Source organism: Salmo salar, chromosome 19, assembly GCF_965601325.2.
Source record: "Salmo salar chromosome 19, fSalSal1, whole genome shotgun sequence".
In the NCBI taxonomy this organism is placed as follows: domain Eukaryota; kingdom Metazoa; phylum Chordata; class Actinopteri; order Salmoniformes; family Salmonidae; genus Salmo; species Salmo salar.
Genome location: NC_138309.1, coordinates 29,000,636 through 29,024,601, shown reverse-complemented (window position 1 = coordinate 29,024,601; position 23,966 = coordinate 29,000,636).

Genomic DNA, 23,966 nt, shown 5'->3' with positions numbered 1-23,966 from the left:
TATGGTATTTGTAATAGATGTCCCTTTCCATTCAAACATAGAAGGTGCCGTTAAAATAATGGAGACTCCCCGAGTGTCACAGTATAATTCTCACTCTGGATGTCACTTTCACATGAATTTGCTGCTGTATGCCAGTACACTTAAATAACATCCTGACCTTGAATGCAAACACTGTAACAATACTTTTGTAATTGATTTATGATTTATTTGAACAGCGAAATGTACCAAACCTCAGCTGAAGCATTTAATGCCATAATTATATAGAAAAAATCCTACTTGCATCTATGAAAGGAAAATTCCACCCATTAGTCCATTGTTGACATAGTCCCAAAATGTTTTGCTTGTCAGCAGTCAAGTTAAGATATTTGACTTTCAAAATATAGAAATCATCCCCGTGTGATGCATTTTGCATCATATGACGCAGAACGCAGCATCAAATGATGCAAAATGCTTTATATGGGGATGATTTCTTGAAAACTTGATAGTCCCAAAGTGTTTTGCTTTTCACCTATGTCAACATGTTCAGCCATAATAATTATTTTACATGTTAGTCTGGTCTCCACTTTAGCCACTTGGTCCTTGCCAGCCACAGAATGACGTGAAGTTATTTATAAGCCCACAGTATGTCATAGTGAGTTTACTAATATCTCTCTCTCGATTGGCTGATCAAAGCGGGCAGCACAGCGACCGTTGGCACAGGCTCATCCACAGACCACACCCTGCGGGACACGTCAGGCCACTATCTACGTGGAGAGCTCATTCTTTCAGGCAGCCAGAGACACCACCTGAATCTCAGGCCCCCACCTCAGCCACAGAAGCAAGCATGCAACGTCAGGTCAAAGGTCAAGGTCAGGGCCTTGTCCAGATATAAGTGTCATCTGATCAGTACATGGGCACAAGGGGTCCATAGGTGACGGCTAGAGGGCGTGTAATGATTTGGTTTATTTGCTTTAAAGTCAAATTCAGTGTTGAGTTGGAATAATCCACCTTACAAGCATACAGTCAGCCTAAGGGAGGAAGTTTAGGTAGATTATGAGTTTCAATTAGGAGAATATGTTTCAAGGGCTGGGTCAGTGAGTATGTCCTCTGTGTGTGCTGAGATCAGTGAGTGAAGTAATTCCATGGGCTCTCTTTTTCTCTCTGACTTAGCTCACATCGTTCAGTCAGCTTTCTGATTGACTGCCTCGTATGTGTTGTACTGTGTCTGTCTCATCCCACACCGGACCTGTCAATCAATCATACACGCAGCCGATAGGCACCAATTAAACTGAGTGAAAGGAGGAGGGGAAGAGAGGGGAGGAGAGAAGAGAAGAAGCTGTAAGTCAGTCTTCTCTCCTAAGAGTGAGGCTTTACATTGTACCAGCTGCCACCCTCCCTCCCTCCATTACTTCCTTACTCCCTCCCTCCCTCCCTCCTCAGCATCTGGTGGAATTTGGTAGAAAACCCCTGTAGAACTCATTAAGACTGCGTTTGAGCGACTGCCTTTGCGGGTTAGCAGCAATGAACAGGGGAAATAGAAGGAAATGAAAGAAAAAGCAATGGAGCTTCCGACATTAAAAGGTTAATTCACAACTAATGACCTTTGTATATACAGTACACCAGACCTCTGCTTTGCTTTTATGGTCTGCGGTGAGGAGACGTGGTTTTGGGAAGAAAATGATTTTCATAATAAGAGTGGTGCAGTGAAAAGTCAATGGTAATGCAGAAAGCATAAGTCCCAGGTCTGCTTCACGTTACTTTCCCAGACATCACTGAAGTCTCATACTTACTGAATTTCACTTACAGGAAGGTCTGTCAATGGCAAAATGTTCTCAGACTGTTCATCACTAATTGGGCCAGCTATAACATAGGCCCTGCTGTGCTATGATCCACCATTATGTCGGATGTGATGCAGATCTTGTGTAACTGATGTCAATGTGCTTGCTTATGTAACCTTTATTCAACTAGGCAAATCAGTTAAGAACAAATTCTTATTTACAATGATGGCCTACAGTATACAGCCGTCATAACAGTATATCTTCCTCGCTCACAAGTCCTTAATGTTACCTGTCATTAATATTTCGTCATTTGTTTTGCTAACACAAAGGAATGCCCTCTTGATATCGCCTAAGCCAGCTACGCCACCGAAAAGCTATGATTCCGATGGTATGTGTACAGGATTCCTTGCTCAGTGACGGGGATGTGGGAGAGGGCATTCGTGGCAGGTGTGCCCTCTACCCACCTCTATGGTCACGTGGGGATGGATCACACTTGTGGCAGGTGTGCCCTCTGTATATCTCAATGGCCAGTTAAACTGGCAGGTCAGATTGTGCCTCCTTTTCCTATCTGGGTCCTTCACTCAGACAGAGTTATAAATGACAGACAACTTTCACAAGAAACAAGTACACTACCTGTTAAAAGTTTTAGAACACCTACTCATTCAAGGGTTTTTCTTTATTTTTCTTATTTTCTACATTGTAGAATAATAGTGAAGACATCAACACTATGAAATAACACGTATGGAATCATGTAGTAACCAAAAAAGTGATAACCAAATTCTTTAAATAGCCACCCTTTGCCTTGATGACAGCATTGCACACACTTGGCATTCTCTCAACCAGCTTCACCTGGAATGCTTTTCCAACAGTTCCCACATATGCTGAGCACTTGTTGGCGGCTTTTCCTTCACTCTACGGTTCGACACATCCCAAATCATCTCAATTTGGTTGAGGTTGGGGGATTGTACATCGCTCTCCTTCTTGGTAGGTTGGGTCATTGTCCTGTTGAAAAACAAATGATAGTCCCACTAAGCTCAAACCAGATGGGATGGTGTATCACTGCAGAATGCTGTGGTAGCCATGCTGGTGAAGTGTGCCTTGAATTCTAAATAAATCACAAAGTGTCACCAGCAAAGCACCCCCACACCATAACACCTCCTCCTCCATGCTTTATGGTGGGAAATACACATGTAGAGATCACACTGCATCTCACAAAGACACGGCAGTTGGAACCAAAAATCTCCAATTTGGACTCCAGACCAAATGACACATTTCCACCAGTCTAATGTCCATTGCTCGTGTTTCTTGGCCCAAGCACGTCTCTTCTTCTTATTGGTGTCCTTTAGTAGTGGTTTCTTTGCAGTAAATCGACCATGAAGGCCTGATTCACTCACTCTCCTCTGAACAATTGATGTTGAGATGTGTCTGTTACTTGAACTCTGTGAAGCATTTATTTGGGCTGCAATTTCTGAGGTGCAGTTAACTCTAATGAATGTATCCTCTGCAACAGAGGTAACTATGGGTCTTCCATTCCTGTGGCAGTCCTCATGAGAGCCAGTTTCATCATAGCGCTTGGGGGTTTTTGCGTCGGCATTGAAGAAACTTTCAAAGTTCTTGAAATGTTCCGTATTGACTGACCTTCATGTCTTAAAGTAATGATGGACTGTCGTTTCGCTTTGCTTATTTGAGCTGTTCTTGTCATAATATAGACTTGGTCTTTTACCAAATAGGGCTATGTTCTGTATACCACCCCTACCTTGTTACAACACAACTGATTGGCTCAAATACATTAAGAAGGAAAGAAATTCCACAAAGAACTTTCAAGAAGGCACACCTGTTAATTGAAATGCATTCCAGGTGACTACCTCATGAAGCTGGTTGAGAGAATGCAAAGCTGTCATCAAGGCAAATGGTGGCTATTTGAAGAATCTCAAATATAAAATATATTTTGATTTGTTTAACACTTTTTTGGTTACTATATGATTCCATGTGTATTATTTCATGTTGTGATGTCTTCACTACTATTCTACAATGTAGTCAAAATAAAGAAAAACAATTGAATGAGTAGGTGTTCTAAAACTTTTGACCGATAGTGTGTGTCATTGAAATGTGAGTACCAACACCTTTTATCACCAAACGTTTTTCCAAACATAAAGGTATGTAAATAGAGTATATATCGCTACCAAAAAATACTTTACAACTAAAGCAACAGAGATCCAACTGTTGAAGGTCAACATCATTAACATGTGTGAGAAAGACTCAAGGAGCACCAGAGGGAAAGACAAGAAAAAGTCTGACTTGGCTGGAATACTGCCTAAGCTGAAGCTGATTTTAACGACAAAATAGATGCTGTGTAAGCATCGGATCTGTGTAAGCAGAGAGGTGTTTAAGACAGAGATTGAAAGAAAAGCCAAAAGAGATCCAAGTTAACTTAGACTTGGATATAAGGTACCTAGCGGCAAGAGTAGACAATATGGAAGCCAAAATGACCGTCCCAAACCCATCCACTAAATTCGACCCCTAGGTGTCCATCATAGCAGGCCTACCATTCGAAGAGGGAGAGATTGAGATAAAGCGAGGGGGCCCAGGCATGATCAAGCTGGAACTACGCTCTCTCCAGGAGAAAGTGACTGTCCTCCGGCAGAAACAAAGGCTAAGGTGCAACGAAAGGTTCAGCAGATCCTATCTACGATCGGCAAAGTCACACACGGAGCGACTTATTGATCTGAACTTCAGAATTCTTCTGCCAGAGATCCCGACCGGGATAAACTTCTACATCACTGGGAGTGGGTGAGTGATGCAACAGCCTCCATTTGGTCCTGATGCTGGTAGAATGGGCCAGGAACCACTGAGGAGGGATAGCGCAGAGGACTGAGACTCACCTGCCCAGCCAGTAAGTGCCGACCAGTTTACTTTTCTTCAGTGAAACGTTAATGGTTGGACGGATTTGAACTGTGAGCTAAGACTATCAATGTTACTTTTACTGAATCCTGACATTATATCCCTGAATGAGACACATCTAACAGGTCAGCATTCAACTGAAATGGATTGGTACACTTGGTTTCAACATAATAGGAAAAAGCATGTCTGAGCACGTAAAGGATCTGGTGGAGTTGGACTTGTGGTTAGAAACAAGATACTGGAGCCCTATAAAGTAAATGTGACTGAAAATCAGTATATAGCATAAAGGTACTGTGATTTTAGCATTGAGTATCGGCATATTGTTTTTTTTTTTTATCCTGTTATTTGCCTCCCGAGGGCTCTACATGGGGATGTGATTCTCATTCTTTCTTTAGCCACCTACTGGCTAAAATGTATACTTTTTCTGAGGTTGATGCTGTTTACACCTGTGGAGATTTAAATAGTCACATTGTTGGTTTGGAAGACTGTATTAATGATGTTGATAATGCTACGCCCAGGGCCAACTTAGATACTGTGTTAAATAAGCATGTTGAAATCTTATTGGAATTCCTAAAGGATTCAAAATGCTGTATTCTACAAAGAAAGAATATCCCCTGGGAAAGATCATTTCACATCAATCTCCACAAAAGGGAAAGCAGTTCATCATTACCCACCATGACTGTTTAAATACATGTATTGAGTTTAATTTCTTTACTCCTAATGAGTTGGCGGAAAGTGTGGTAGTTGACTGTATCTCTTTATTTGGGGATCGATTCAGAATACCTGACCACTGTATGTTGAGTATGATATTTCAGGATAGGGTACAATCTTGTATGAGTGTCTGTAATTATATACAGTTGAAGTCGGCAGTTTACATACACTAAGGTTGGAATCATTAAAACTCATTTTTCAACCACTCCACAAATTTCTTGTTAAAAAACAATAGTTTTGGCAAGTCGATTAGGACATCTACTTTGTGCATGACACAAGTAATTTTTCCAACAATTGTTTACAGACAGATTATTTCACTTATAATTCACTGTATCACAATTCCAGTGGGTCAGAAGTTTACATACACTAACTTGACTGTGCCTTTAAACAACTTGGAAAGTTCCAGAAAATTATGTCATGGCTTTAGAAGCTTCTGATAGGCTAATTGACATCATTTGAGTCAATTGGAGGTGTACCTGTGGATGTATTTCAAGGCCTACCTTCAAACTCAGTGACTCTTTGCTTGATGTCATGGGAAAATCAAAAGAAATTAGCCAAGACTTTAGAAGACAAATTGTAGACCCCCACAAGTCTGGTTCATCCTTGGGAGCAATTTATAAACACCATGGGACCACGCAGCCATCATACCGCTCAGGAAGGAGACACGTTCTGTTTCTTAGAGATGAACGTACTTCGGTGCGAAAAGTGAAAATTAATCCCAGAACAACAGGAAAGGATCTTGTGAAGATGCTGGAGGAAACAGGTACAAAAGTATCTATATCCACAGTAAAACCAGTCCTATATCGACATAACCTGAAAGTCCGCTCAGCAAGGAAGAAGCCGCTGCTCCAAAACCGCCATAAAAACGCCAGACTACGGTTTGCAAATGCACATGGGGACAAAGATTGTACTTTTTGGAGAAATGTCCACTGGTCTGATGAAACAAAAATAGAATTGTTTGGCCATAATGACCATCGTAATGTTTGGAGGAAAAAGGGGAGGCTTGCAAGCCGAAGAACTCCATCCCAACCGTGAAGCACTGGGGTGGCAGCATCATGTTGTGGGGATGCTTTGCTGCAGGAGGGACTGGTGCACTTCACAAAATAGAAGGCATGATGAGGCAGGAAAATTATGTTGATATATTGAAGCAACATCTCAAGACATCAATCAGGAAGTTAAAGCTTGGTCGCAAATGGACAATGACCCCAAGCATACTTACAAAGTTGTGGCAAAATGGCTTAAGGACAACAAAGTCAAGGTATTGGAGTGGCCATCACAAAGCTCTGACCTAAATCCTATAGAAAATTAGTCGGCAGAACTAAAAAGTGTGTGCGAGCAAGGAGGCCTACAAACCTGACTCAGTTACACCAGCTCTGTCAGGAGGAATGGGCCAAAATTCACCCAACTTATTGTGGGAAGCTTGTGGAAGGCTACCCGAAACGTTTGACCCAAGTTAAACAATTATAAGGCAATGCTACCAAATACTAATTGAGTGTATGTAAACTTCTGACCCACTGGGAATGTGATGAAATGAATAAAAGCTGAAATAAATCACTCAACTATTATTCTGACATTTCACATTCTTAAAATAAAGTGGTAATCCTAACTGACCTAAAACAGGGAATTTCTACTTGGATTAAATGTCAGGTATTGTGAAAAACGGAGTTTAAATGTATTTGGCTGAGGTGTATGTAAACTTCCTACTTCAGCTGTATCTGAAGGCCAGACTAATGTATGTATCAAGCGAAGACCCAGAAACCTATTTGATCATTTACTTTAATCAAATATGTGTTGTATTGCTCTGCTGGAGCTTATTGATCAACTTGAAATACACCAGAAAACTCTAGATGGCATTTACTCCTTGTATGACAGTCTGTGATGTGTTATATGGGGAATTGAATGACTGTGTCAAGCAGAAATCTGTAAATGCTTCCAGAGAAAATAGGCACAAAAGTGGGTAAACAAGTGGGTAAACCATTCTGGAATAAGGAACTACAGTGCCTTAAGAAAGTGTTAATACCCCTTGACTTATTGCACATTTTGTTGATTTACAGACTTAATTCAAAGTGTATTAATTTGAAGCAATTTACACAGGTGAGGTTTCTAAAGTGTAAAGAAAATAAAAAGCTGAAGGAAGAGTTAATAAATGTATTTAAATCGTGTCAACATAAATTTGACAAAAGATGAAGGTCTATGAAGCGTGGATTTTGTCGTAGGCAGACATTACAACTGGAGCAGCTACAGACATTCGACAACAGTTTTGGAGTGAGACAAGTTGGGCCCCCAAAAAGTTAATCATATTCACAAGGAAATTATATTGGAAAATCGAGAACTTCACCATCAAACTGATATTGTTTGGGGAAAATGGGGCATTTTGGACTTTTTTCCCCTGGCGTTAACAACCCTTCTATCCCAGCTAACAATTTTAGGGAGAGAGAACGTTTTCGTAATGTTACACGTAACATTCTCCTAATGTTTGAGTGTCCAGTTTTCCGTTAGTTAGGGGAACAAAAATATAAACTCAACATGCAACATTTTCAAAGATTTTACTGAGTTCCAGTTCCTATATGGAAATCAGTCAATATTCATTAGGCCCTAATCTATGGATTTCAAATTACTTGGAATACAGATGTGCATCTGTTGGTCATAGGTTCAGTACCTTAAAAAAAGGTAGGTGAATGGATCAGAAAACCAGTCAGTATCTGGTGTGACTATCATTTGCCACATGCAGCGCGACACATATCCTTTGCATAGAGTTGATTAGCCTGTTTATTGTGGCCTTTGGAATGTTGTCCCACTCCTCTTCATTGGCTGTGTGAAGTTGCTGGATTTTGGCGGGAACTGAAGCATGCTGTTGTACACTGTGATTCAGAGCATCCCAAATATGCTCATGGGGTGACATATCTCAAATCAAATCAGATTTTATTGGTCACATACACATTTGGCAGAGGTTATTGTGGGTGTAGTGAAATGCTTGTGTTTCTAGCTCCAACAGTGCAGTAATATCTAACAAGTAATATATAACAATTTCACAACAATAGACAATACACACACATCTAAAGTAAAGGAATTGAATGGAATTAGGAATATATAAATATTTGAATGAGCAATGTCGGAGCGGCATAGACTAAAATACAGTAGAATAGAATACAGTATATACACATATGAGATGAATAATGCAAAATATGTAAACATTATTAAAGTGACTAGTATTCCATTATTAATGTCGATGTATATAGGCAGCATCCTCTAAGGTGCTAGTGATGGCTATTTAACAGTCTGATGGCCTTGAGATAGAAGCTGTTTGTCAGTCTCTCGGTCCCAGCTTTGATGCACCTGTACTGACCTCGCCTTCTGGATGATAGCGAGGTGAACAGGCAGTGGCTCAGGTGGTTGTTGTCCTTGATGATCTTTTTGGCCTTCCTGTGACATCGGGTGCTGTAGGTGTCCTGGAGGGCAGGTGGTCCCCACCCCCCCCCCCCCCCCCCCGTTGGGCAGACCGCACCACCCACTGGAGAGCCCTGCTGTAGCGGGAGGTGCAGTTCCCATACCAGGCGGTGATACAGCCTGACAGGATGCTCTCAATTGTGCATCTGTAAAAGTTTGAGGGTTTTAGGTGCCAAGCCAAATGTCTTCAGCCTCCTGAGGTTGACGAGGCGTTGTTGTGCCTTCGTCACCACCCTGTCTGTGTGGGTGGACCATTTCAGTTTGTCAGTGATATGTACGCCGAGGAATATCCAGCTTCTCCACTGCGGCCCCTTCATTGTGGATAGGGGGTTGATCCCTCTGCTGTTTCCCGAAGTCCATGATCAACTCCTTTGTTTTGTTGATGTTGAGTGAGAGCTTATTTTCCTGGCACCACACTCCCAGGGCTCTCACCTCCTCCCTGTAGGCTGTCTTGTCATTGTTGGTAATCAGGCCTACTACTGTTGTGCCGTCTGCAAACGGGATGATTGAGTTGGAGGTGTGCGTGGCCACACAGTCATGGGTGAACAGAGAGTACAGGAGGGGGCTGAGCAGGCACCCTTGTGGGGCCCCTGTGTTGAGGATCAGTGAAGTGGAGGTGTTGTTTCCCATCTTCACCACCCGGGGGGTTGCCCATCAGGAAGTCCAGGACCCAGTTGCACAGGGCGGGATTCAGACCCAGGGACCCAAGCTTAATGATGAGCTTGGAGGGTACTTTGGTGTTGAATGATGAGCTATAGTAAATTAACATCATTCTTACATAGGTATTCCTCTTGTCTAGATGGGATAGGGCAGTGCGATGGCGATTGCATCGTCTTTGGGCCTATTGGTGCGGTAGGCAAATTGAAGTGGATCTAGGTAAAGGTAGAGGTGATATGATACTTGACCAGTCTCTCAAAGCACTTCATGATGACAGAAGTGAGTGCTACGGGGCGATAGTCATTTAGTTCAGTTACCTTTGCTTTCTTGGGTACAGGAACAATGGTGGACATATTGAAACATGTGGGGACAGCAGACTGGGATAGGGAGAGATTTAATATGTCCGTAAACACTCCAGCCAGCTGGTCTGCGTGTGCTCTGAAGACGTGGCTAGGGATGCCGTCTGGGCAGGCAGCCTTGCGAAGGTTAAGACGCTTAAATGTCTTACTCATGTTGGCCACGGAGAAGGTGAGCCCACAGTCCTTGGTAGCTGGCCACATCATTGGCACTGTGTTATCCTCAAAGTGGGCAAAAAAAGTTGCTTAGGAGCTAGAAGCCCGGCTGCCCTATTTGTCGGTGCCATCTTTATCTGTTGAGTATGCAGGCCATGGAAGAACTGGGACATTTTCAGCTTCCAGGAATTCTGTACAGAACCTTGCAACATGAGGTGTTGGCGGCGGATAAATGGCACAACAATGGGCCTCAGGGTCTCGTCACAGTATCACTGCGCATTTTTATTGCCAGTAATAAAATACAATTGTGTTTATTGTCTGTAGCTTATGCCTACCCATACCATAACCCCACCCCCACCATGGGGCACTCTGTTCACAATGTTGACATCAGCAAACCATTTGCCAACACAACGCCATTCACGCTGTCTGCAATCTTCCCATACAGTTGAAACCGCGATTCATCCTTGAAGTGCACACTTCTCCAGCGTTCCAGAGGCCATCGAAGATGAGTATTTGCCCACTGAAGTCTGTTATGACGCCAAACAGCAATCAAGTCAAGACACTGGTGAAGACGACGAGCATGCAAGATTAGCATCCCTGAGAGGGTTCTGACAGTTTGTGCAGAAATTCTTTGGTTGTGCAAACCCACAGTTTCATCAGCTGTCCAGATGGTGTAGAAGCCAGATGTGGAGGTCCTAGGATGGCGTGGTTACACATGGTCTGCGGTTGTGAGGCCGGTTGGACTTATGGTAGAAAAATGTACATTAAATTCTCTGGCAGCAGCTCTGGTGGACATTCCTGCAGTCAGCATGCCAATTGCTTGCTCCCTCAAAACTTGAGACATCTGTAGTATTGTGTTGCATGACAAAACTGCACATTTTAGAGTGGCCTTTTATTGCCTCTCTAACATGAATGCCATGTTCTCAGAATATACGATATTAATGTTCTAGACACTTCTCATGGGACGTTGCAAGAACATTCATGTGTCCAGTTTTCTGAGTGTTAAGAGAATATTCCATCAATGTCCCACCAAATATACACAGAACATGGTTGCAATGTTCTCAGAATGTAAGATATCTCAAAATCTATCCTCCAAATAGGTACCCTAAAATCCCATTGAACTATAGAGGGATTAGTATCATTAGCACTGCATGTAAATCGTATTCCTCCATTCCAAATAACAGGCTATCCCACTATCTAGAACTGTGTGGTCAGCTTGCAGATGAACAGAGTTGTTCGAGCTAGAATTCAAGAAAGAACCAACTTTTGCCTGTTTTAGTTATTTTTTCAGAAGGCTTTCGATATGATGAATAGAGACCTACTTGATTTTAGACTAATTACAATGGGAATTGATGGAAGATTCTTTAAAGCTCTTTATCGGGCTCCAGTTCAGGTCAATGACCTCAGGACTGTCTGGTTTCCAACCCCTTACGGTGTAAAGCAGCGAGACGTACTCTCTCCAACTTTTTTACAATATATGTTAATGATCTAGAAATCAAACATGCTGTTGAAGTTGCGGATATATTCCTGAGCGTCTTGTCTCCAGAATATGTTAAATATTGTTAATTTATGGTGTACTAAATGAGACTAGCGATAAAATCAAGAGAAGACCAAGATTGTTCATTTCAGAAAGAAGGGCATGCAGAGAAGTGCACAAAACTTTTGTTTTGGTACAACCCCATTATTCCACACTGGGCTCTATAAATACCTTGGTTTCACTCTAGATAAACTCATGACCATTGAAGATGACATTAGATCACTGGCAGATTCTGCAGGTAGAGCCTTGGGGTCAGTGTTAAACAAAATGAACATATGTAAGGATCTCATTTACTGTACTTATTCTTATTCTTATTCGTGTGGTAGAGAATTCATATCTATTTTTTGTGAAACTGATTTGCAGTATATATATTCAGGAACAAATGACTGTGTGGTATTAACCAAATCAAGGACACAATCCACAAGAACAAAATGGGCAGCTAATATACACTGCTCAAAAAATAAAGGTAACGCTTAAACAACACAATGTAACTCCAAGTTGCTTCCTGGCTGATGTTTTGGTCACTTTTGAATGCTGGCGGTGCTTTCACTCTAGTGGTAGCATGAGACAGAGTCTACAACCCACACAAGTGGCTCAGGTAGTGCAGCTCATCCAGGATGGCACATCAATGTGAGCTGTGGCAAGAAGGTTTGCTGTGTCTATCAGCGTAGTGTCCAGAGCATGGAGGCGCTACCAGGAGACAGGTCAGTACATCAGGAGATGTGGAGGAGGCCGTAGGATGGCAACAACCCAGCAGCAGGAACGCTACCTCCGCCTTTGTGCAAAGAGGAGCACAGCCAGAGCCCTGCAAAATGACCTCCAGCAGGCCACAAATGTGCATGTGTCTGCTCAAACGGTCAGAAACAGACTCCATGAGGGTGGTATGAGGGCCCGACGTCCACAGGTGGGGGTTGTGCTTACAGCCCAACACCGTGCAGGACGTTTGGCATTTGCCAGAGAACACCAAGATTGGCAAATTCACCACTGGCGCCCTGTGCTCTTCACAGATGAAAGCAGGTTCACACTGAGCACATGTGACAGACGTGACAGAGTCTGCAGACGCCGTGGAGAGCGTTCTGCTGCCTGCAACATCCTCCAGCATGACCGGTTTGGTGGTGGGTCAGTCATGGTGTGGGGTGGCATTTCTTTGGGGGGCCGCACAGCCCTCCATGTGCTCGCCAGAGGTAGCCTGACTGCCATTAGGTACCGAGATGAGATCCTCAGACCCCTTGTGAGACCATACGCAGGTGCGGTTGGCCCTGGGTTCATCCTAATGCAAGACAATGCTAGACCTCATGTGGCTGGAGTGTGTCAGCAGTTCCTGCAAGAGGAAAGCTTTGATACTATGGACTGGCCCGCCCGTTCCCCAGACCTGAATCCAATTGGGCACATCTGGGACATCACGTCTCGCTCCATCCACCAACGCCACGTTGCACCACAGACTGTCCAGGAGTTGGCGGATGCTTTAGTCCAGGTCTGGGAGGAGATCCCTCAGGAGACCATCTGCCACCTCATCAGGAGCATGCCCAGGCGTTGTAGGGAGGTCATACAGGCACGTGGAGGCCACACACACTACTGAGCCTCATTTTGACTTGTTTTAAGGACATTACATCAAAGTTGGATCAGCCTGTGGTGTGGTTTTTCACTTTAATTTTGAGTGTGACTCCAAATCCAGACCTCCATGGGTTGATAAATTGGATTTCCATTGATTATTTTTGTGTGATTTTGTTGTCAGCACATTGAACTATGTAAAGAAAAAAGTATTTAATAAGATTATTTCATTCATTCAGATCTAGGATGTGTTATTTTAGTGTTCCCTTAATTTTTTTGAGCAGTGTATATTTTAAACATAAACTTAGAACGTACACTCTAATCAAAGAGAACTACACCTCTGAACCATATGTCCGCCTGAACCTAATAAAAAGCCAAAAGTTAGTTTGTGCAGCACGACTCAGATCTGGAACCCTCTAGCTATAAAGATTTAACAGAGTGCCTGAAGAGGAGAGAATTTGCTTACTGTGTGATCTTAGGGAAATCGAAAACAAATCCATAGTACTTTATTGCCCTCTGTATGACAATTTGTTCTTCTTCTTAACATTTTTTGGTGCCAACCCTGAGGTATTTTAGTTACGGGACGAGCATAGGCTTGAATTTCGTTTCAGACAGGGCATGTATGAGATTGCTCAGTTTCTTCACAATGCCTGGATAAGAAGGAAAAACAAACTGTTTGTGTTTTGTGGCTAGATGGTAGCTGTACTTTCCGTGATAATTGTATATGCGTATAATAATGTTTTTTTTTTTTTTCCCCAATTTCGTGGTATCCAATTGGTAGTAGTTACGGTCTTGTCTCATCGCTGCAACTCCCGTACGGTCTCGGGAGGGGCGAAGGTCGAGAGCCATGCGTCCTCTGAAACACAACCCAACCAAGCTGCACTGCTTCTTGACACAATGCACATCCAACCCGGAAGCCAGCCGCACCAATGTGTCGGAGGAAACACCGTACACCTGGCGACCTGGTCAGCGTGCACTGCGCCCGGCCCGCCACAGGAGTCGCTAGTGCGCGATGAGACAAGGATATCCCTGCCGGCCAAAGCTTTATGGCTATGCTTGCTACTTAGTTGGTTTTATATTTTTTGATAGTATCTATCTGTCTTGTGTGAATGTTGCTGTTATATGTTTACTATATATCTTTATCTTATTGGACTTGCCACAGCAGAATTTCTCTCCGGGGAAAATAAAAATGAAGGTGGTCTACAGCGCCAAGAGGAACATCTGTCTGGATGACATCACTTTCTCGCCAGGCTGCCTGCTCTCGTCTACTTCAGAAGCACTGGAGACCCCGTCCCCATCAGGCATGTCATGATGTCACTCAGGGTGCATCTCAATAGTCTTAAGTGGTCTCCTTGTTTTCTCTCCTTCATTATAGTCTGAAAACACTGGGAACTGACTTTTGATTGTCTAGTTCTTTCACATGATGAAAGAAAGGAGAAGTGAGAGAGAACTTCAGAAGACCATTGGGACTAAGAGTGTGTCCCAAGTGGCACCCTACTATGTAGGGAATAGGGTGTTGTTTGAGACGCAACCTCAGTCATGTTGTTTCCGTGCATAAATGACTGAGTTAACTTAAAGCATTATCAGTCAGCGTATGAAGAATCGCTTGCTCTCCTTTCAGACGACATTTCCTCTGCATTCTTCCTGGTCTTTACGAGCCGACCTTTGAGAGACTCAAGAAAGAGACAACAACAAGTACTGATTTAGTACCATTGTCACGCGGTGCATAGCAGCTATAATTGCCCTGTCCAATTTATAGCTCCACTGTTGTATTGGGTGCCGGAAAGGAAAGGAGAAGAGGAGAGGGAGAGAAGAGGGGCGTTTTGAGGGGATGGGGAAAGCTTTGTGTGTGTGTGTGTGTGTGTGGCCTCTTTAAAGGAACCCCCAGTCATCTGCTGGGCTGAGCTGTAGAGGCCTTGTAGACAATAGTCCTGTTGTGTGCCTCTCGTTCTCAGCCACGAATGTGTATGAGAATTCTACTGTACATTGCATTGCTTTAATGGGGTCTCAGCTAAGTGGGAGTCAGTGGGAGTCCGTGGGGAGTCATTGTGAATATGAGGATGTTGTTAATGATATGTTCATATCTAGCAAACAATATGAGATCGGACTCTCCCGCTGTGCAGAGCTTGCTCTTGCTTCTGACAGTTGTTGTGTGTTTGCATTTGATGAAGTGTTACACTTGTTTCCTGATTATCAGTGGGAGTTTGTACAGAGGTGCAGTGACTCACAAACATTGTGAGTTATGACATCACCTAAAGCCTTGAGAAGTTTCGACCCACCAAGAAAACCAAACCATTTGAGTGTCGTAAATGGAACCATATTCAAAGTAGTGTACTACCCTACAGGACGGTAGCTTTCCAGGAACAGGGTTGGGCAGCCCAGACAAAGGGAATAGGGTGCCATTTGGAATGCGGCCCCATGTCTCGAGACAAAATGACATCTTTAGCGATGACCCCAAAAGGAACTGGCCAGGATCCACCTGTGGTTCCCGACCCATTGTTTAAGAGACCCATTCCAAAATGGCTCTGACGCCTGGACATAGTTGAGAAAATGGCTCTCACTTCTCTTACAACAAATATTCTTTTAGGCCAGACCAATGGCAGTATACTTTAACTCGCTCACAGGACTTTTTATGAGAAATGAAAATGATCTTGAAATGTGGTGTAAAATAACCCGAGTGTTGGTGTTAATAATCAGAGTTGAACCAAAACCACAGCCATCATTACAGTATCATATTCCCCAGCATGCTCTATTGCAGGTAGATTTTGTGGGGAATAGTTTTTTTCAATATCTATGTTTTTGCATGTACATTGACTGATTAATTAATCAACAAATACAAATAAATACACTACCGTTCAAAAGTTTGGGGTCACTTAGAAATGTCCTTGTTTTTGAAAGAAAAGCTATTTTTTTGTCCATTAAAATAACATCAAATTGATCAGAAATACAGTGTAGACATTGTTAGTATTGTAAATGACTATTGTAGCTGGAAACGGCTGATCTCTTTTAATGGAATATCTACATAGACTTACAGAGGCCCGTTATCAGCAACCATCCGTCCTGTGTTCCAATGGAACGTTGTGTTCGCTAATCCAAGTGTATCATTTTAAAAGGCTAATTGATCATTAGAAAACTTTTTTGCAATTATGTTAACATAGCTGAAAACTGTTGTCCTGATTAAAGAAGCAATAAAACTGGCCTTCTTTAGACTAGTTGAGTATCTGGAGCATCAGCATTTGTGGGTTCGATTACAGGCTCAAAATGGCTTGAATCAAAGACCTTTCTTCTGAAACTCGTCAGTCTATTCTTGTTCTGAGAAATGAAAGCTATTCCATGCGAGAAATTGCCAAGAAACTGAAGATCTCGTACAATGCTGTGTACTACTCCCTTCACAGAACAGTGCAAACTGTATAAAAAATCTACACATCAGTGTGTCCACATTTTGAAGTTAGGTTCATGACCCTAAATGAGGAAAAGTCATTTAATTTAACGGATAAAAAGAGAGGTTAACTAGTATTTTAGACAACTCAAAAAGTGGAAATGGGTAAAATTTACCCGCAACTAGGCCCTCAAAATAATTTAATTTTAATGACAACATATTCACTTAGGATCTCACTTGGTGAAGACCACAGGACTGAAAAGGAATTCATACAATAACCATGTATGTCACTAGCAAACACAGTCATTCGAAAAGGCACCCTGGGAAATATGCAAATAATGTTCAACACCTTACAGCAGGGCTATTCAATTCCGGTGTTATGAAACTGATTATTTGTCACCACAGATGGTTTGTTTACGTTTTTTTGTGGCCAGATGGTGTAGGCCTACAGCTCCATCTAGTGGTCGTGTTTGGGACAACAGTTGTATCTTAGCCTAACCCTAACATTAACAGCCTAGCATTTTCCTAACCTACTACGTTAATTCACCTGAACTGCCACGTTAGTTATCGTAACCTGCTATGTAAACAAATCATCTGTGACGACAAATCATCAGTATCACCACACTGGTCTTTTCGGTCCGGAAACATTTCTGTTTTTTTGTTTCTACTTGGATCTTTGTATGGTTCTTCAAAGAAAATAAAATAGGTTCCCACATGGCGTCTCTCTGAAGAACCGTATTTGGTTCCAACTTGAGCCAGTATTTTTAAGAGTGTACTAGATTATATTCCTTGGTCATTGACAGCACTAGAAAAAGAATAAGGACTGTTAACACTGCATAAACGTGTAATCAAGTCCGATTAGCACAATGTATTCCAATACCTAATAAAAGAAAATGAGATAAACAATTGAGAGGAGGGGAAGATCAAACAGAGAAATACCGATGGTTTGTGTACTTGCATTAGAAGACGAGGCCGCTCATTACCCGACATTATTATTCCATTTGGAATAAGTCAAATCCAAGGACGGCAGTCTCACAATCTCCGAGATCAATTCCAAAATTAATCAGAACAACAGTCGTGTTGTTCACCAGGCAAGCAAGGTCAAAGTGGCAATCTCTCTTCTTCCTTTTTGATCAATTTCTATTTCTACTCTTCCTCAGGAAGAAAGTGACAGCATCAGAAATGTCTCTCTGGATAAGAGCGTCTGCTAAATGACTAAAATGTCAATGTAAATAAATAAAGTTTACATGTAGAATTCATGCCTTTCATGAGATGTTACTGAATGAATATGTCCGAAATGTCACCCAATTCCCTATATAGTGTAAAAAAAAAAATACCAGAGCTATATGGCCCTATGGTGCCATTTTGTATGTACAGTAGCTTATGATGTATAATGATATGTAAAAACCATGTAAAAAGCTATGGACGGGCCTTTTGTTGATGAAGAAAGGGGATGAAAGACAATCTGATGAGAGGGAATGGGTCAAAGTCATGTAGGAGAAACATAATCAGACAGCAGTGTGAAGGCTGGCGCTTACCGTGACATTGAGTCATTACTGTAACAGGTCATTACCGTAACATTATTGCGAGTCGTTACTGTAACAGGTCATGACCGTACCATTCTTGAGAGTCATTAATGTAACAGGTCATTGTTGAGGCGAGTCTTGACAGCATTTTACTCTAATCTAGGATTTGTTTCACAGACATGTAATGGCCTTTCTTAAGTTTAATATGAAGTGCAAAGCCATGTGTGTCTGTATGTGCCTATGTGTGTCACAGCGCACGTAGGGTCGGCCTTAGCTTTTTGGGGGCCCTAAGCGAGATTTGGTTGGTAGCCCCCCCAACGTCCCGGGAAAAACACCACGGCAGATGCCATGGGGAGAAGAGAAGTTTAGCAATTTTATAACAAATTTCATGCAATTTTACTCAATTTGCCAGGAGTTATGCCATGTTAATGATATCTGCGTAACGAAATCAATGAGGACCCCCTGGAGGTCAGGGCCCCTGGGCACACGTCCTGCGTCCCCGCTCGGTATTCGGCCATGATTACTACAAGTTTAGATAGCTGGCTAGACTAAAAAAAAATGTTAGCTGGCATGGCTAATTGAGTGACTGTCAGTAACATGAGAAAAAGAGAAAAACTGCTGAATCACAACACAATTGTGAAAGTGCACCTTGTGTACTCTACCTCTCAACAGTAAATTGAGACTCCGCACAGGGTCGCCTCCGCTTATGCCTGGAGCCGGCCCTGTGCGCACGCTAGTGCTCCGGTGCTTTTTCATCTGAAAATCTCATCATGTAATCATTGTTATACTGTTATGATATTCTGGAATGAAACAGCAGGAATACAATGCCCTGGAGGACCCTGTAATTATGATGTCACCCCTTTCTTTGTGCTCTCGTTACCATCACTTCTCATGTGAATATTCAGACTAAAGCCTGAGGCCAGTTTACTGAGTGTGTGTGTTTGTCCGCGTGTCTGTGTGTTTGTGTACGCGTGTGTATGCGTATGAGTCTACAGTAATTTTATGTGAATCCGCCGCTTTAGGCAAGTGAATCAGGAATGGAGCGTGCTTGATGTTTCCAAGGCACTGGATGTGGTTGCTCTGTGAGATGTGGTTGTTCTTATGAGTGATGTTGTAACACACAGCCTACCAAACAATAAACACAGATTCCACAGATTCTACTACTCCCCAGTCCACCAGGTGGCAATGTCCTACGCATAGTGAGTATAGGGATGAAGGGCAGTGGGTCATTACAGTACCTCTGTACGGTGTCCATATTAGGACAGCCGCAGTAAACAGTGGGGAAGGCACTAGACAGGGTGAAAAGGGTGGTCAGCTCAGCAGCTCTTAGTAAAACAAAATCTAAATTAGTGCAGACTCCTGAGCTGTCATATCCCATAATGATCACCATATTAAAGTCCATCAATCCTCAATTTAATCTGCACTAACATTCAGTCTTTGATCAGAGGGTGGGAGAGATGGAGGATGAGGTGAATGGTGGAATAAACTAGTCTTGCTTTGCTGTTATGGTAGAACATATCAGACCTGGGTTCAAAAATGATTTGTGTGCCAAGTGGTTTGCGGTTTTGGGACTATTCTGTTTGGTCCATTAAGCCAGTAAAGCTCAATCAAGCACATACGCAGTATTTTAAATGATTTCATACTATTTGAACCCAGGTCTGGAACATACAAGTACATCATCAACTCCTTACGAAGGCAGAAACAAATTTCAACACTTGTAATGACTTGAATGTATGGAAATTGTTGACAGTATAGCCTATGGACTATCTTGGTAGACCAAACTCTTTCTTCGTTACCTCCAGAGGAGAAATGGCTTCCTGCTTTTCCATATCCCGATCCTATAGGGCACTGGTCAAAAGTAGTACACTATTGAGGGAATAGGGTGCCATTTGGGATGCATTCCATGTCACTGTGGTGGTAGCAGATTCCTTCTGGTCCTGTGCACCTGAAGAAGGGGAACAAAGGATTAGGGAGAATTTATGGGGGACGTATCCCCCTTTCTTTGCTTTAATTACTGGGACCACCCTTCTTCATCACACCTCATCTCCCTCTCTAATATTCCCAAACCCCAAGTCTGACCCCACTGGAATGCCTGGCTCCTATACAGCCTAAATTCCAGCACCACACCCCCTCTCCTCAGCCCTCTACTCCCCCTCCTTCTGATACAATGCCTAACTCCTTTTGTCCTCCTAAGACATTGACTTAAAGAGATGCTAATGTATCATTCAGATGGGCTGCTTACTTTCGCTTGGCTTACTTTTTATATACAACATTAATTATTGTCTTTTTAGGTATTTTTGCTTGTCTTGTGTCCTGGCTATCTGGTTAAGTTCTTAGGAAGGGCTTGCTTGACTAAGTTTTGTGCATTGGGATTTGACAGTTTCTGCTGCATGTTGAAATTTGGATCATGCAGATTTGAGCTCCCTTTTCTTTACTTTACTGCCATCGCACAGCTGTTTATCTAGCGTGTGTGTGGTGTGTGTGATAATTGCAAGGGCTTAAGACCAGAGCCAAACAGAATCCACAGGGAATTCGCACAGCTGTTGTTTATGCATTGGATAAGACGTTTAGTTATCTCACTGTCCTTTGTCCAGTCTGGCCGTGCTTATTACCCTAGTCTCCTGGCTGCATGTTGTAGCATGACCCATAACACGATACAGTACTAACGTGTCCCAAATGGCACCCTATTCCCAATGTAGTGCACAACTTTTGACCAGGGCAAATAGGGCTCTCGTCAAAAGTAGTACACTATATAGGGAGTAGGGTGCCATTTGGACATAAGTCCTAGTGCTTGGCAGCCTGACCTTACATACCCCCTCTCAACTGAGTGGTGCGTCACTCTACTAATGCCTGACCCTTACTCTACTCAATACCCAATACTCTACTCAGCAAACTGGATGCTGTCTATCCGTTTTGTCACCAAAGCCCCTTATACCACCTACCACTGCGACCTGTAAGCTCTAGTCGGCTGGCCCTCGCTACATATTTGTCGCCAGACCCACTGGCTCCAGGTCAGCTATAAGTCTATGCTAGGTAAAGCTCCGCCTTATCTCAGCTCACTGGTCACGATAACAACACCCACCTGTAGCATGCGCTCCAGCAGGTATATCTCACTGGTCATCCCCAAAGCCAACACCTTATTTGGCCATCTTTCCTTCCAGTTCTCTGCTGCCAATGACTGGAACGAATTGCAAAAATCGCTGAAACTGGAGACTTATATTTCCCTCACTAACTTTAAACATCAGCTATCTGAGCAGCTAACCGATCGCTGCACCTGTACATAGCCCATCTGTAAATAGCCCACCCAATCTACCTACCTCATCCCCATATTGTTTTTATTTACTTTTCTGCTCTTTTGCACACCAGTACTTCTACTTGCACATCATCATCTGCTAAATTTTAATTATTTTGCTACTATGGCCTATTTATTGCCTTACCTCCTCATGCCATTTGCACAAACTGTATATAGACTTTCTTTTTTTCTATTGCGTTATTGACTGTACGCTTGTTTATTCCATGTGTAACTCTGTGTTGTTGTTTGTGTCGCACTGCTTTGCTTTATCTTGGCCAGGTCGCAGTTGTAAATGAGAACTTGTTCTCAACTAGTTTACCTGGTTAAATAAAGGTGAAAAAAAACATAAAAGAAAATAAAAAAAACTTGACCTCTACACGATGTATGAGGAGGCTAATGCATGCCAACATCATGCTAACTACACAGACCCTGATACTGCTGCTTCCCCTGGCCTTCATGTGCAAGCCATTCAATGCTATAAAATATACTGAACAAAAATATATATATAAGTGTTGGTCCCGAGTATCATGAGCTGAAATAAAAGATCCCAGAAATGTTCCATACGCACAGAAAAAGCTTATTTCTCTCATTTAGTGCACACATTTTTTTACATCCCTGTTAGTGAAAAATTCTCCTTTGCCATGACAATCCATCCACCTGACAGGTGTGGCATATCAAGAAGCTTATTAAACAGCATGATCATTACACAGGTGCACCTTGTGCTGGGGACAATAAATGGCCACTCTAAAATGTGCAGTTTTGACAAACTACACAATGCCACAGATGTCTCAAGTTTTTAGGGAGTGTGCCATTGGCATGTTGACTGCAGGAATGTCCACCGGAGTTGTTGCCTGATAATTGAATGTTAATTTCTCTACCATAAGCCACCTCCAATGTTGTTTTAGAGAATTTGGCAGTATGTCCAACCGGCCTCACAACCACAGACCACGTGTAACCACGCCAGCCCAGGACCTCTACATCCGGCTTCTTCACCTGCTGGATCATCAGAGACCAGCCACCCGGACAGCTGATGAAACTGTGGGTTTGCACAAGCGAAGAATTTCTGCACAAACTGTCAGAAACCGTCTCAGGGAAGCTCATCTGAGTCCTCATAGTTCTCATCAGGGTCTTGACCTAACTGCAGTTCGGCGTCATAATCATCTTCAGTGGACAAATGCTCACCTTCGATGGCCACTGGAACGCTGGAGAAGGGTGCTCTCCACAGATGAATCCCGGTTTCAACTGTACCGTGCAGATGGCAGACAGCGTGTATGGCGTTGTGTGGGTGAGCGGTTTGCTGATGTCAACGTTGTGAACAGAGTGCCCCATGGTGGTGGTAGGGTTATGGTATGGGCAGGCATAAGCTACAGACAAAGAGCACAATAACATTTTATTGATGGCAATTTAAATGCATAGAGATACCTTACGAGATCCGTAGGCCCATTGTTGTGCCGTTCATCAGCCACTATCCCCTCATGTTTCAGCATGATAATGCACGGCCCCATGTCACAAGGATCTGTACACAATTCCTGGAAGCTGAAAATGTCCAAGTTCCATGGCCTACATCATTTTTAGTTATATGAATTGTAACTCAGTAAAATCTTTGAAATTGTTGTATGTTGGTTTATAGTTTTGTTCAGTGTAGATTGATCTTGTGTAATGCCCAATAAATGGCCTCTCACTTTATCAGTGTCTGTTTGTCTCATGCTTCTTTTTTGCATTAAAGTGTGTGTGTGTTGTCTCTAAGGCTCGTGTCCTCTTGGTCACCTACAGTGTGAGAATGACCAGTGTTTCCATCCAGACAGGTGACTTCATAGACGACTGTGGTGACGGCACTGATAAAAAAGGATTGTGGGACTTCCTGCTCCTTCGAGCATGGTCGCTGTGGTTGGAAGAGCACACTTGCCAACATCTTTGATTGGACGTTGGGCATTGGCTCCATCCATGGCATAAGACCTGCATTTGACCACACTCTGAATAATGATGATGGTCATGTATTAGTGATTTCTGTGTTATAGTACAGGCGATATGTTCATATAATCATGAAACTTGCAGTTTGGGGCTCTGAACATCTTGGGGCTTTGAGCAATTGGAAAAACCTCCCCTGGCCATGGATACCGGACATTGTATTTTCCTTCAAATCTGCTGAACCAAACATGATAACATTGGATTAGTCCAATAGCGTACTTGGATTGATGAGGACATTTTTTACATTCCCTACCTGCTCTGCCAATACATGAAAACCCATATCCCAGAATTTGATGACATTAGTTTAATCACATAACCCATCAAATAATATTGTACACCATATTTAAATAATATCCTCAGAATAATGTGATATTTCTTGGCTCAAGGTAGAGTATTGATAAGAAAAATAACATTAGTTCTATTTATGAATCTTTGTCTGGAATGGAAATTCATAACTACTTTACCGCAGCTTTGATACAGAAATACCTTTGAACAGAATAAAACCTATGTCCCAAATTACACCCTATTCCCTATACAGTGCATTACACTATTCAGGGCATTCGGAAAGCATTCAGATCTCTTCACTTTTTCCACATTTTGTTATGTTACAGCCTTATTCTGAAATGGATTAAATGTTTTTTCCCCCTCATCAATCTACACACAATACTCCATAATGACAAAGCAAAAACAGGTTTTTAGAAATGTTGGCAAATGTATAAAAAATAAAA